This window comes from Mustela nivalis (assembly GCF_964662115.1).
Source record: "Mustela nivalis genome assembly, chromosome: 1".
NCBI classification, from domain to species: Eukaryota; Metazoa; Chordata; class Mammalia; order Carnivora; family Mustelidae; genus Mustela; species Mustela nivalis.
Genome location: NC_139020.1, coordinates 27,203,732 through 27,218,403, shown reverse-complemented (window position 1 = coordinate 27,218,403; position 14,672 = coordinate 27,203,732).

The following is a 14,672-nucleotide window of genomic DNA, read 5'->3' as shown; positions in this document are numbered from 1 at the left end:
TATAGGATTGGGTCCAAATGTACTCAGGAAAATGCACAGCATTTTATGCTTAACAAAAGAATACCACTCAAGAAGCTATAAAAATAACAATAAAATGAAACTAAGAAGTAGAAGCAGAAAAGGGAAATTAATGGAGATTAAAAACTGTAATTTAATGAATTGCAAAATAGGAAAAGACAAAATTGATAAAAAAAAAAATCCAAGCACTAGTTATTTGGGAAAAAAAACAAAACAAAACAAAGAAAAACAAAACAAAAAACAAAGAAGATAAACAAAGTTCTAGAGCTCCTAAATGAGGAGGAATAAAAGGAAAAACATAAATTTGAAACACACCAAGGGAGAGAGGGGATATTATTATAGATGAGTTTTTCTCAGTGGTTGGTACTATTTATATTTGGGCCAGGCAATTCCTTCTTGTGCAGGCGGCTCTCTTCTGCTCCGTAAGATGTATAGCAGCAACCCTGGAGTTTCCCACCTAGTTGCCGTGGGATGACCACCCCCAACTATGACATTCAAAAATGTCTCCATACCTTACCCCCTGTCTTCTGCAGAAGCAGGTCACCCCCAGTTGAGAAGCACCTGTCATAAACTGTATTGTGAAAGAATTTTCTAGGAAAACATGCACTGTGAAAATTGATTGAAAATGTAGTAGAGGGACGCCCAGGTGGCTCAGTCATTAAGCCTCTGCCTTCAGCTTAGGTCATGATCCTGGGGTCCTGGGATGGAGCCCCACATCAGGTTCCCTGCTCAGCGGGGAGACTGCTTCTGCCGCTGCCTGCCACTCCCCCCACCCCACTCCACCCCCCACTTGTGCTCTCTCTCTTTCTCTCTCTCTGACAAATTAAAGAAATAAAAATCTTTTTTTAAAAAAAGAAAGAAAATGCAATAGAAAATCTCAATAAACAAATAACAAAGACATTGAAATTTTTATTAAAGCCACATTATCCCCCCAAAATGCCAATTCTGCACTTTCTATGCTGCTACATTAATTTGTCTGTCTGTTCATTCCCTGGTAATTATTGCAACAGACCATTCCTTTTTAACTTCTAAGAACTAGACCATTCTTCTCCTATTTAGAACGTTATAAAGAGGACCCACGCAGTAGAAATATAATGAAAGTTACATATAGGATCCTCCTTTCTTCCAGGCATAGATAAGGCACTTCTCAAATGCAGTTTATGACCTGTTTCAGGGGAGAAGGGCAAAACTGTGGGAGGTCACCATGACCTTCCAGCTTCTGCCATTTTTCTCAAACTCGTTAAGCTTAAAATATTCACTATGCCAAGGTGGACATTTAGGGGGCAGTGCGTCCTGAACTCCACCAAAACCATTCTGTTCAAACTTCTAAATAGCCTTCGCATCTAAACTTTGAGCGAAGGCAATGTATGACCAAAGAGAGAGAAAGAGCAAAAAACGCAATGCAGATATTCCAAAGCTAAAAATAAATCCTTGCAAGAGTGGAGGTGTATAATCAAACTTACACACACACTCAAAGAGTTCCATTACCTCTTTCTCTTCCAATAAGCTTCTGTGTATGACATCCCAGCAAGCACGCGTATACGGACTTGTTCTTTACAAGCAGGAAACCTGAGAGGGAGATGAACCCTGAGAGACTCTAGACTCTGGAAAACAAACTGAGGGTTTCAGAAAGGGGGGATGGGGTGGGGGATGGTAGCAGGGTGATGGGTATTAAGGAGGACACGTGGGGTGATGAGTACTGGGTGCTCTACACAACTAATGAATCATTGAACACGACATCAATAGCTAATGATGTGCTATATGCTGGTTAATTGAATAAAATAATAAAAAATAAATAAAAGCAAATAAAAGCAGGAAACCTACTTCTCTACAAACACTGGTTTGTTGATTCATTTTCTTGACTAAAAGGTCAGCTCCAAATGGTTGCAGGAGCTTAATAAATAAGCACGAAGTGCGAGCTCCCTGAGGACAACTGTGTCTTATTCAGTCATATTTTCCAAGAGCTTCAGGAATAGTATAGGCAGGCAAGATTGCCTACGTTTAATTGAGAACATACTCTCAAGACCAACGGGCACGCGGTCCCTCAGTGTCCATCCACGCGGCAAAACTGTGGGAAGAATAATAGATCTCAAAATTGCACACTGGAGGGTTGTTCTGGGACATCAAAGGACAAGAGCCTAAAAATACAGACTCTTCTCTGAATGCCATTTGCCTCAGGTCAATAATATGCAGAAAATACGATCATCGGACAAATGAATATCGGCTTGCCTCCAACCACAGCACAAAAGGAAAAGAACGATAAGACTTGTCAGTAAAAGCATTCTCGGTCCAGATGCACTGCTTCTCGGAGGCTTTCTTCCATGCCCCCCAGGGTTGTTCATTTTATACATTCCAGCAACTGCTAGGATTGAGATGTTCTAAAGTGAGGGAGAGTGTATAGGAAACATGGCCCTTATGATTTGTCAGCTTCTTAAAAGGCACTGTATTTCCTGGACAAACAAAATGAGGACTCTGACATGCTCCCGATATTTTTAAAGTTTTGCAGTTCATCTGTCAAGTTGTAGACTATACCAGACCCCAAAATTCCCTTACTTCTTTCTCTCTTACCCCAGGCTTGACTTTCATCTCAGATCTAGATTCAACGGTCCATTGCCTTAGAAGCCTGGTAAGTTCGTTTTCATGTTTATTAAACACTAAAAATAAGTGAATCACTCTGCTAGATGCTTTACATATTATACCCAATGTAATCTTTAAATAACAAGTCAGGAAACAACAAATGTTGGCGAGGATGTGGAGAAAGGGGAACCCTCCTACGCTGCTGCTGGGAATGCAAGTTGGTGCAGCCATTTTGGAAAAGTGGGGAGATTCCTCAAAAAGTTAAAAATAGAGCTACCTTGTGACCCAGCAACAGGCACTACTGGGTATTTACCCCAAAGACACAGATGTAGTGAAAAGAAGGGGCACATGAACCCCAATGTCCATAACAGCAATGCCCACAATTCCAAACTGTGGAAGAAGCTGAGATGCCCTTCAACAGACAAATGGAAGAAGAAGATGGGGTCCATGTATATAATGGAATATGACTCAGACACCAGAAAGGATGGATACCCACCATCTGCACTGACATGGATGGAGCTGGAGGAGATTATGTTGAATGAAATAAGTCAAGCAGAGAAAGACAATAATCATATCATTTCACTTACTTGTGGAGCATAAGGAATAGCATGGAGAACATTAGGAGAAGAAAGGGAAAAATAAAGGGGGGGAATAAAAGGGGGAGATGAACTATGAAAGACTATGGACTAAGGGAAGCAAACTGAGGGTTTCAGAGCAGAGGGAGTGGGGGGATGGGTTAGCCCTGTGATAGGTATTAAGAAGGACACATATTGCATGGAGCACTGGGTGTTATACGCAAACAATGTATCATGGAACACTGCCTCAAAAACTAATGATGTCCTATATGGTGACTAACATAACATAATACAATAAAAATAAATAGTCCTCCTGAGGCTTGTGTCTTTATTCTTATTTGTAGGTGAGGAAACTAAATGTCAGAGACCAACTGACCGTCTCCCCCCACCACTAGCCAAACCAATCCAGAACTGCATAGTGGAGACCTCATCAGAGTTCATGATCTCTCCGTTGTCCAGACTTACCTCCATGTTGACCCCACCCATGGAGCTTTCAGATGGCATCCTCTTTGTAAGATCTGGTCAGATGGGGTTTCGTTCTCCCCATCTCCCCACCTCCTCACCCACCCCCATCCCCAGTAAGAATTCCAAAATAGGAAAGCAGTTTGCCTTATTCCTTCCATGTCCCAGATGACCCAGCCTGAAGCCAGTCCGACCAGGAGCAATGTAGTACAGTGAAAAGCTCTACGTTCTATGCTAGCAGAGGTATTTGTATGACCCAGATTGCTTCTACCCCAACTGTAACTGGCTGTATAAACTGTGTCCCATTGTTCCATGTTCCTAGCCTCACATTCCTCATCTCTAAATGAAAAGGTTAACCCTCCAGTTCCATAGGATATTATAGCTCGATCTATAATTGAATTTCTATGGAAGTAGGTATATTTCGTGAATTTCTTTAAATTAGCATTTAATCAGTAAATTGCAAAGTAGGGACAGTGCCCATGACTTTAAAAAAAAAAAAAAAGAAAGAAATCGTAGTCTCTCAAGTACACTCCAATATCATTTGGATTATGTTCCCAAAAATCCTTTTTTTTTTTTTTAAGGAATCCCATTATTTTTTTAAAAGCCCTCATTAACATGTTTTTGTTTATGATTTAGCATTTAAAATGTGCTGTTCCCCTATTGAAATTCCTTTACTCAAGACCTAGGAGAGAGTGGATTCCTTAAGATGTTCCAAGTACAGCAACACTTTCACGATCAGGCAGTAATAAATGGAGAATGACAGAGAGTGCTGACCATGGTGCATTTCATGGTGAGAATGGTAAGGACTTAGCAGCTTCCCATTAAATTAATGAGAAACCCCAGCCTTCTTGGCCAGCGGGAGTGAGCAAGATAATGGAGACATCTGAACACCTCTCTACCACCCTGGGATGAAAAGCAAGATCAAAAGGACAACTAATTCAGTTAAGTGTTTGGCTTTCCACACAATTTATCCCCCAAATCGGGCTGTTACTGCATTATTCCCCGAGGTTACTTTTCAGAAATCAGCAACCACTGAAATAGCCTTTTAAAGGTATTTTAGGTGGCATGCACCCTTCTTCCCCGAACAAATAGGAAATGAAAAGACCGGGAATGCCTCCGGATCTCTCACACTGTCCAGTGATTTTACGTCATGGTGTGCTTGCTTTTGCCATCTGCAAATCTTTGAGCTGCTCTGTGAAGGAAGACATCGCAATTAGTTAAAGATAAGTAAATAAATAAACTGGGATCTAATTGTGGGTTTTTCTCGAGGAGGAGTGCAAACATCAAAGACATATTGGATTAGGAATTAGGCAAGTTTTGCTTCTCACAGCCTGTGCAGCAGCGGGGAGTGACTCATTCAGTCTTTCAAGGCCTCCATGCCGTTGTTGGTCAAAGAACTGGTTTGACGATGTGATAGGTAAGTTTTTCCAACATTTTGAAATATGCTGCCTCTTTGAAAATGAAGAGAGAGGAGGCAGATGTGTCGGGAGCTCGTATGTTGTTGAAAACGATACTCCATGACTGACCTTTTCTTGGACACAGATCTTCTGGAAACGGGAATAGTTGTCTCTACAATGTTTTCCTGTTGAACACAAATTCTGATCCACAAAGTTTCCATTTGTGTCCTCGAGAGTGGGCATGAAACGTTCTTCCCGCTGCCACTCTTAGTATCCTTTGCCATAATTTGGATCACTTTTTCAGTCAACACGGATCGACTAGTCTGGATATAATTTGGTCATTGTTTGACATATATTGGTCCATAATTCCCTTGACCCCCTTGAAAAAAAGCCTTACAGATCACCTGGGAGGAGTTTATTTTTTATACTCTTTTTAAATATAGTTCACGTAGTGACTGCATTTCCATTTTTTAAAGATATATTTATTTATTTGAGAGAGAGAGTGCACAGGCAGGGGGTGGGGCAGAGGGAGAGGGAGAAGCAGACTCCCCACAGAGCATGGAGCCCAGTGGCAGGCTCATTCCCAGGAGCCCCTGTATTTCCATTTAATAGGTGAACCCTCTATGTCTTTTCTAATTCCTTAGACTGCCTTGTCTCATCATGTCCATACCCATGAACATCTTATGGAAGCAGGTTTCAAGAGAGCTGTTAAAACACGGAAGATATTGGGGCACCTGGGTGGCTCAGTGGGTTAAGCCTCTGCCTTGGGCTCAGGTCATGATCTCAGGGTCCTGGGATCAAGGCCCGCAGCGGGCTCTCTGCTCAGCAGGGAGTCTGCTTCCCTTCCTCCCTCTCTGCCTGCCTCTCTGCCTACTTGTGATCTCTGTCAAATAAATAAATAAAATCTTAAAAAAAAAACCACTGAAGATAACTTAGAGTTTAGGATAAAAGTTTAAATTATGAAAACCTAGAACATTAACATTTCCATGAGGAAACACACAGGGACTTGCTAGACCTGTATGTTCTATAGACTTCTCAGAGATCTCAAGCCCTGGGAAAATAAATCAAAATTTAGTATGAGAAGGTTCTTTGCAGGTTTTTATAAAAGTCTGCAAAAAAGAAAAATAGCAACCTTGAAAACCTACTATTTGTCAAGCACTTTACCTGCATTAGCTTGTTTTGTCTCCTATTAGCCTTAAAAGAGTTTTGATTTACAAATAAAGAAACTGAGACTAAGTAACGCTAAGTAATGAAGGCGTGCCCTTATAGCTCATAAGCAGCAGAACCAGTATTCCAACTCTGGTCTCTATGGCTCTGAAATGTTGTTCTTTCACTGTATATCACTGCTTCTCTCGCAAAAGCCTGTCTGATATTCCCCTTTTCCTCTGTCTTTTGAACTTGTCTTTCTCTCTCCCTCTTTAAGCTCAAGGTGACGGCTTTTTAGTTCAACTCTTTCCCACCTGCCAAGATTCTGAATCTAATAATAAAATATTTTATTATTAAAGCTAGCATTTATTAAGAACAATGTGACCTAAGCCCTTTATAAACATCCTCTTTTTTAATGTATGATAGGGGCAGATGTTTTAATAGGTGTTTACAGATTTGAAAACAAAGGTTTAAGGAGATGTAGCAGTTGGCCTCAAATAAAATTGTTGGTTGTTTCTAAAGAAGAGCATCAATTTCTATCTGTCTAATTATAAAACTTGTATTCTTGACCACGATGAAGAAATCTAGGACTGAGAAAGAAAAGATGTGGTAAGATTTCTTTTATTTCAATTAGGAAGAATTTAATTGTATTCAATTCATACCTTTAAAAAAAAAATTTGGTTGTTGATCTTTACTCTAAAAAGTCCCTTTAACTTCTTGCTTTTCAAAAAACGACTTGTTCTGCACCTAGGAAAAACAAAAACAAAAGAACCAAACCCTATGAAATGCTCCTGGAATTATGATAAACTACTGCCATCCAGTGGCCATCAAGGGAAACACGTAGCAAATATTTTAGAACCACAAATGACCATCATTTAAATATGAAAGGACACGTTGAGATTGAAGGGAAATCTTTAATAGTAAACATCTTTATGATTTTATTACTTATCCTGGACCTGAGTCATCTCAAAGTGAATAAACTGAACCTGTGTATATCGTGATATAAATGTTGGTATTAGAGACCTTTAAACAATTAAAAAACGCAAATGAAACAAAATGAACACACCTATGTAATTGATTTTCTCTTAGCTTTTCTGTAAACTTTTGGGTTTGACACAATTTTTGTTAGCATATATGTCTCAAAATCATTTTTGAAATCACATGTGTGACTGCAATGCTGGACCAGAGGATCGATGTATGCACTGAGCAAAACTAGCTGGCTGTTGGTTTTTGGAGCATAGATGTTACTGTTGAACACAGCCTCTTGAATTTTTTACTACGTGTAGATTAATGTGCACACTTCACTTTTCATTATCTGCTGGCTTTGTTTTGTTTGCATGTTTGCTCACACTTTTAAAAAAAAAAATTTATTGGTTTATTTAAACCACTAGTGCCAAGACATCTATCCATAATGAAGGGCAAAATTATGAGTCAAAGAGACATTTGATTACTCAGTCAGCAAATATTTTTTGAGTTGTGGTGAGGTGCTGCATATACGGTCAAGGTATCATATTATTGCCTTCGAAGTAATTACTGTGCACAACAAAAAACAGAAACACAGAGTGGGACGTTGGCGATGTGAGCGCCAGGCATGTAACACTGACTCCCTATTTACCGGTGTCTCAGGAGGCCAGCCAGGGCTTCACAGGTGGTAACCTGGCTGTCGCCAGATGAATAACTAGAGTAGCATAATTGAAGTAAGCGCCAGGTGTCACAGCACACCTAATCACACACTGAGAGCCCCCGAGAGGCTGTCTGGAGGAAGAAACTAGTCTAAGGTGTGGTGAGGCCAGAGCAGGCAACAGAGTGGAGTGGAGCAATGTGTTTCAGAGATCAGTGGATGAGGGAACGGCCGGGAGAGGACCATAGCGCTATTTAATTCAAATCATCTGGAAAGTGAAGAAGCTACGGGTAAGTGACTTGCTAAAAATCATACGATGGGGAGTGGCACAATCAAGATGACACAGGTCTTCAGATTTCCCTCTCTAATCTATTTCGATTTATGCTAGTGCAACAGTGAATGAACTTTTTTTTTTTTTAAGATTTTATTTATTTATTTGATAGAGATCACAGGTAGGCAGAGAGGCCGGTGGGGGGGTGGGGGGAGCAGGCTCCCCGCTGAGCAGAGAGCCTGATGCGGGGCTTGATCCCAGGACCCTGATATCACCACCTGAGCGGAAGGCAGAGGCTTAACCCAGTGAGCCACCCAGGCGCCCTATGAATGAGCTTTTCTTGGGGTGGGGGGGGGAGGTCGGAATGAGCTTCATGTGCGATGCAGCAAGAAAGGAAATAAAGGAGCTAATGAGAAAGACATGTGGAGGGAAGGATCTGCAGCATGCAACTAACGACTGGGCACAGAGGGACACTGAGAATGTTCAGCTGACAGAAGACAAAGGAATGAGGAGAAGCAAAAGTGAGCTCCCAGCTGAAGCTTAAGAGAGCTTTGCCTGTGAGCTGCCCACGTTCATGAGAGCTACCACTGTGAATGAGAATGAGAACCACGGGGGAAGGGGACAGACAAGGAGGGCCGAATTGCTGGATGGTTGAGGAAGAAGAGCCTCTGAGGCATGACACATTGTAGGCAGAGTTTGTTCAAGAAGCAGTGTTTGAGGGCCTAGACACAATGCCGCTTCTCGGAGACCCAAAGAAAATGGAAAGAAATGATTCCTTCTTTTAAGTGACTTAGATTCAGTTTGAAGATTTAAAAGGAAAAATGCAGAAATGGACTCTTAAAAAAAAAAAAATTCTGGGATAGCAGGTGGCATGGTGGGGAGACATCATGGTGCTTTGTGCCTTGACTTGTGTCTAAAGAAGCTCATGTTGGAGTTCCAATTCCGCTGCCCACAAAGCTGCCCACCCAGGCCGCTGCGGATGCCGCTGGATGTGTTGCTGGTCTCACACGTGTGTGGTTGTCCTGAAAATTTCTGGCTGAGGGAAGTGAAATAGCTTGAGTAAAATACGTCTTCTTAAAATTCTCACCAAAAATAGCCAGTCACTTGACCTGAGCGCCGTGTTTTTGCCTCTACAATGAGTGGGTTGGTCTTTCCATGACCCCTGTCAATCCTCTTCCTGCTTAATATCTTAACATTGTCCAGCTGCTTTCCTTAGTGCTCAGGAAGAGGTAAATGGAGAAAAAGATCAACATGCTTTCTGTGGGCCCGCCGATCAGGCTGGAAGGTGGGTCTCGGAAGCCTGTTGCCTTGGTCAGCTGGGGTCACTTGTGCGTGGGCACTGACCTCCCACAGCTGGCCTGCACCCTGAGCCTTGTTGGTTGGCTAAGCAAAGCACTGCAGATACTGACCTACCCTTTATGGCTCCTCCTCCTTACTTGTGACCGGTAAGTAGCTTCCATATCCTAATGGGTGACCTGGCTCTTTCTCTGACATGGCTGGACTGCTGTTCCTAAAGAAAGCGTATGAGGGGGTGCCTGGGTGGCCCAGTGGGTTAAGCCTCTGCCTTCGGCTCAGGTCATGATCTCAGGGTCCTGGGATTGAGCCCCGCATCGGGCTTTCTGCTCAGCAGGGAGCCTGCTTCCTCCTCTCTCTCTGCCTGCCTATCTACTTGTGATCTCTCTCTATATATCAAATAAAATCTTTAAAAAAAAAAAAAGAAAGAAAGAAAGCGTATGAGGAGGGCACTATCCTTCTTCACAAACGTGAGGTTAAAGAAGATGGGAAGCGAGTGGAGTCAGGCCTTGCAGAAACTCTTGACCTCAAACTGGTTGAGAGAGTAGCTTATGCACAGATGGCTTTAGGAGCTCTTCTTGGCTGAAGGTAAGGAATTTATCGGGAAAAAAAAAATTGATAGGGGTGCCTGGGTGGCTCAGGCAGTGAAGGATCTGTCTCTGTTTCAGCTCAAGTCATGGTCGCCCGGGTTGTGGGATCAAGCCTCATACTGGGCTCCGTGCTTAGCCAGGAGTCTGTTTGACAGTCTCACCCCCTGCCCCTCTCCCCATTCTTGTGTACTCTTTCTCTCTCAAATAAATCTTAAAAAAAAAAAAAAAAGAAATTAAAAAAATTGATAGAGCTACTAGGGATAGTTCAAAGAGTTAAGTTTTACTTAATGTACAGTTTAGACCCTTGGTAGATATTTTTAGTAACGGCTGAGGGATTTTGTGGTGACCACACACCCTTACGGAAGGTGGGGTATGCAAGACCCACTGAAATGTCACAATGTTAGCAACCAGTGAGAGGATTTTGCTCTGAAGAAGTTTTACAACCTGATGGTGAGTGACTCTGCTGAAAATTAATGGGGCCCTCACACAAGTAGTAAGCCAGGTTGATGAGTTCATGAAGTCAAGAAGAATTCACAACTCTAAGATTATGCCTCTGGGCACCTACCTGAAGGTCTGACTCATAGAAATATGGAAGCTCTTGTAAAAAATGAGGGTGATTATCTCAGTTCCAGACTTAGAAGTTTTCAGGCGAAGGAAAAACAATAGCAGGTCCTGGAATCTGAGCTCAGACAGGGGTTAGGTGTCAACTATAGCAGGTGGTAGAAGGTTCAAGACAAGAGTTACATCTGCTTTTCTGTATAACTTTGGAGAATAGTCTGTCATTGGTGACCGTGGAAAGTGTGTCTTCTATATAATGGAACATTCTAGAGACTGACTCAAGACTAAGCCAGTTACAAGAAAGGTCACATGGGAGGACTTGAAAAGGAAAGAAAAAAAAAAAAACAGAAAGATTAGATCGGAGGGTAGAAAACACTACCACATCATCCAATAATTAAGGAGCATCTACTGTGTGCTGGACGATACAGTGAACACTGGGAAGAAAAAGAAGATGAACTATGACCCACCCTTGATGGCCAACACTGGATGTGTTCTTCAACACTAAATATGCTAACATGAGTTAGCATTTATTAAGGAATCATTCTGAGTCAGCCAGAGCTCTGCATCCTCAATATATATTACTGCATTTAATCGTTAAGTCCTTAATGATTAAGGACATGTACAAGCCAAGGACTTGTACGATTAAGGAGTTGTACAGAAGACAGTTGACATAACAGGCCTGACCGCTATCCTTTGAAAAGTCTGCTTACATAGCGGGCCCTTGGCGGGCATCTGGAAACTGCATTTTGAAGGGTTCCTACCATTCCCACACCTGGTGAGGAGTGCCTAACTGCTGATGCAAACAGTCTGGCTTGTGATGGACACCTGCTTTCCTTCTGGAAGCCTGGAATTTTAGTAGACACTAGGGAGAAGGTGCCTACCTGATCAGCCCCCACTAAACCCCCCCCCCCGAGCAAGGGGTCTCTAATGAGCTCCCCTGCTGGCAAGATTTTACACGTGTTGTGCCAGCTAGTTGCTGAAAGAATTATGTGCATCGCTCATGACTCCCCAGGGAGAGGACCCTTGGAAATGTGCACCTGGTTTCCTCCAGACTTTGTCCCAGATGCCTTTTCCCTTTACATATTGTGGCTTGCTTCCTTTCACTGCAATAAAACATCCTCACGAATACTGTTATATGCTGAATCCTGTAAGTCCTTCCAGAGAAATGACATCGCAGTAGTCTGTGACCCTTCGAATCTGGGGTGGGAAGACTTGTTTGGTTGGGAGAGAGAAGAGGCAAGTGGTGAGTGATTAGCTGAAGCTGTATAACCCAAGTCCTTGCTAAAATACTACATTCTTTCCCTTCCACACTCTGTTTTGCCTTAGGAGAGGAGAAGGAGAAACCGGTTTCTGGACGGTACTGATCTTAACAAAGGAAAAGCATCAGCGAATGCAGTGATTCTCAAACTTGAGCGTGTGCTTTGGAATCACCTGGAGGGCTCATTAGCACACTTGCGCCCCCCCCCCCGCCCCCCGAGTTTCTGATTCAGCTGGTCTCAGGTGGGGCCAAGAATTTGCAGATCTAACAAGAACTTCCTGAGGCTTGCTGGTCAGCGGACCACACTTTGAGATCCACAGACCTACTAACCCACTGCCATCTCTGATGGTACGTTGGCAAGGAAATGACACTCCACTTTGGGAGAAGAGATGTTTGTATCACAGGGTGCATCTTGAAATACAAATGCACAGAACAATTGATTCTGTCTATAGTTAGGTATTTGCTCATTTGTTAAATCGGGCTTTAAACCCTTGAACTCAAAAATGTTTTCCTGAATTACTTCCAGTTTGCAACATTTGTACATTGGGAGAATGTCTAGAACTAAGAATAGCTCAAGAAAATACTGGTATTCATTATTTAATGTGGATAGCTATATGTTTTGCCTGTTAAATCTTGAACTATATCATCTTTTAAGCCTCAAACATCAATCTGGTTCTTAAGCCTGTAACATTCCTTCTCACTTTGAGTATGAAAGCTGATGATGTAGAGTTCAAACAAAAACACCATAAAGTGGGATATTTAAAATGAGAATCGTTTTCCCCAGTTTTTGGTTTTGATGATTTAAAATGTATAACTAAGAGCAAACTTTGTTTCATACCTCTTTTCCTGGGAAGAAGATTAGAGGCCATGAGAACTGGCTTGCCTACTGTCCATGCTGAGGTCCATGAACAGACCTGGATTTTGTCTGGCTGAATGGGGAGAGGGAGGGGCAGGTAGTGGGGGAAGTATGATATGTTAAATCATACCCACAGAGATCAGGTTGGTTTCTCATAAGAAGTTGTTTAATTATGGGGACTCCTGGGTGGCTCAGTCCGTAGGTTTCTGCCTTTAGCTTAGGTCGTGATCCCGGGGACCCACATTGAGCTCCCTGTTCAGCAAGCCTGCTTCTACCTTGCCCTCTGCCTGTCTCTCCCCCTGCTGTGCTCTCTCTCCTCTCTCTCTGTCAAATGGATAAATAAAATCTTAAAAAAAAAAAAGGGAAAAGGAAAAAAGTGGTTTAATTAGGAAGATTTCATGTATTCTATAAGTTGAACTGACCCTCATTCTTTTAATAGTGGATTCCTGTCCCTGATCTGAGGGTAGAACCTCAAAACATTGTTGTGATACAGTTTATCACTTAATGCTGGGTGAGTTAATGACTTCAGATATACCTTTTTTCTTCTTTTTGTCCTCTAGAAACAGAAAGTTGTTCTCATCCCATTGCTCAGTCCCTGGCATATTTTATTCTTGCTAAACCCCTTTCCTTTGTTTCTTTGTTTTTTTCCTCAATCCTTTTTCCCTTCCTTCCCACCACAACACTCCTTTCTAACATGGACACTGACCAATGCTCAAACTTAGACTTTTTTCCTATTTTTTTTTCTTTTTTGGTGATCTGGTTTCCAACCAGATTTGTCAGCACATCGCTGGTTCTCATCTTACATGTCATGACTTATATCTTGAGGAAATTTCTATATCTCACTAGGCCTCAGATCTTCAATGAAGAATGAGGAACACGGTGATTAATTTTTATGTGTCAGCTTGCCTGGGCCTCCGGGTGCCCAGATATTTGGTCAAACACTATACTAGGTGTTCCCGCGAGGATGTTTTTGGATGAGATTAACATTTAAATTGGCAGACTGAGTAAAGCAGATTGTCCTTCCTAATGTGGGTGGGACTTGCTCAGTAAGGCCTGAATTAAACAAAATGCTGACTCTTCCCCAAGTAAAAGAGAATTCTGCTGCCTACGAGCTTTCAATCAGGCACATCAGCTTTTTCTACTTGATGATCTTCAAACTGGGACATGAGCTCTGCAGATTTTGGATTTGTCAGTCTCCATACTTGTGTGAGCTAATTCCTTACAATAAATCTGTTTATTGGTTCTCTTTCTCTTTCTCCTTGACTCACACAAGGAGGTTGAGCATCAGGTGATCCAAAATCTCTCAGTTGTGGAGTTCTAAATAACGCTGACCAGACAACAATGTACAAAGTGTCTTCTCAAGAATCCTTTAAGTCTTGAAATCCCAGTTTATACGGATATTCATGCTTGCAGTCATGAGATGCAACATACACCTGGCAGAACTTCAGTTCATAGAAACCCAGGATGGTTTTGGAAGGACATATCTGCAGTTAAATGAAAAGATAAAAACAGGAGCCATTCCTCAAAAGCTAAAAAGAGAGAATCATCATTTTTGGATTACCATGTTGTCTAACCTAGCTCCAAACTTTGGAAAATATTGGGAAAATGTGGTCCATGTAACCACCTCAATAAATCAGATACTACAGAACAAGTAAACCTGACTCAACAAGGTAAGATGGGGATATGGCTATAGTCAAAGCCAAGTCCCTGTCCCCAACCTCATAAAAGTGATTCTGGAAGAAGAGAGTTCAGATCTGCTTAATGTTGTTGTGTTCTGAGACGTGTTATGCATTAAATGTTTTCGTCTTCCCCCAAATTCATACGTTGAAATCCTAACCTCCAATGTAAGAGGGGGCTTTGGGGAAGTGACTAGGTCACATGCATGGAGGTTTCATGAGTGGAATTAGTGCTTTTCTAAAGGGGCAGCCAGAGGGTTCTCTTGCCCACTCACCACCATCTGAGAACACAGAGAGAGGATAGCAGAACACAATCAGAAAGAAGGGTTCTCACAAGAACCTGATTGGGCTGGCACCCTGATCTCAGACTTCTA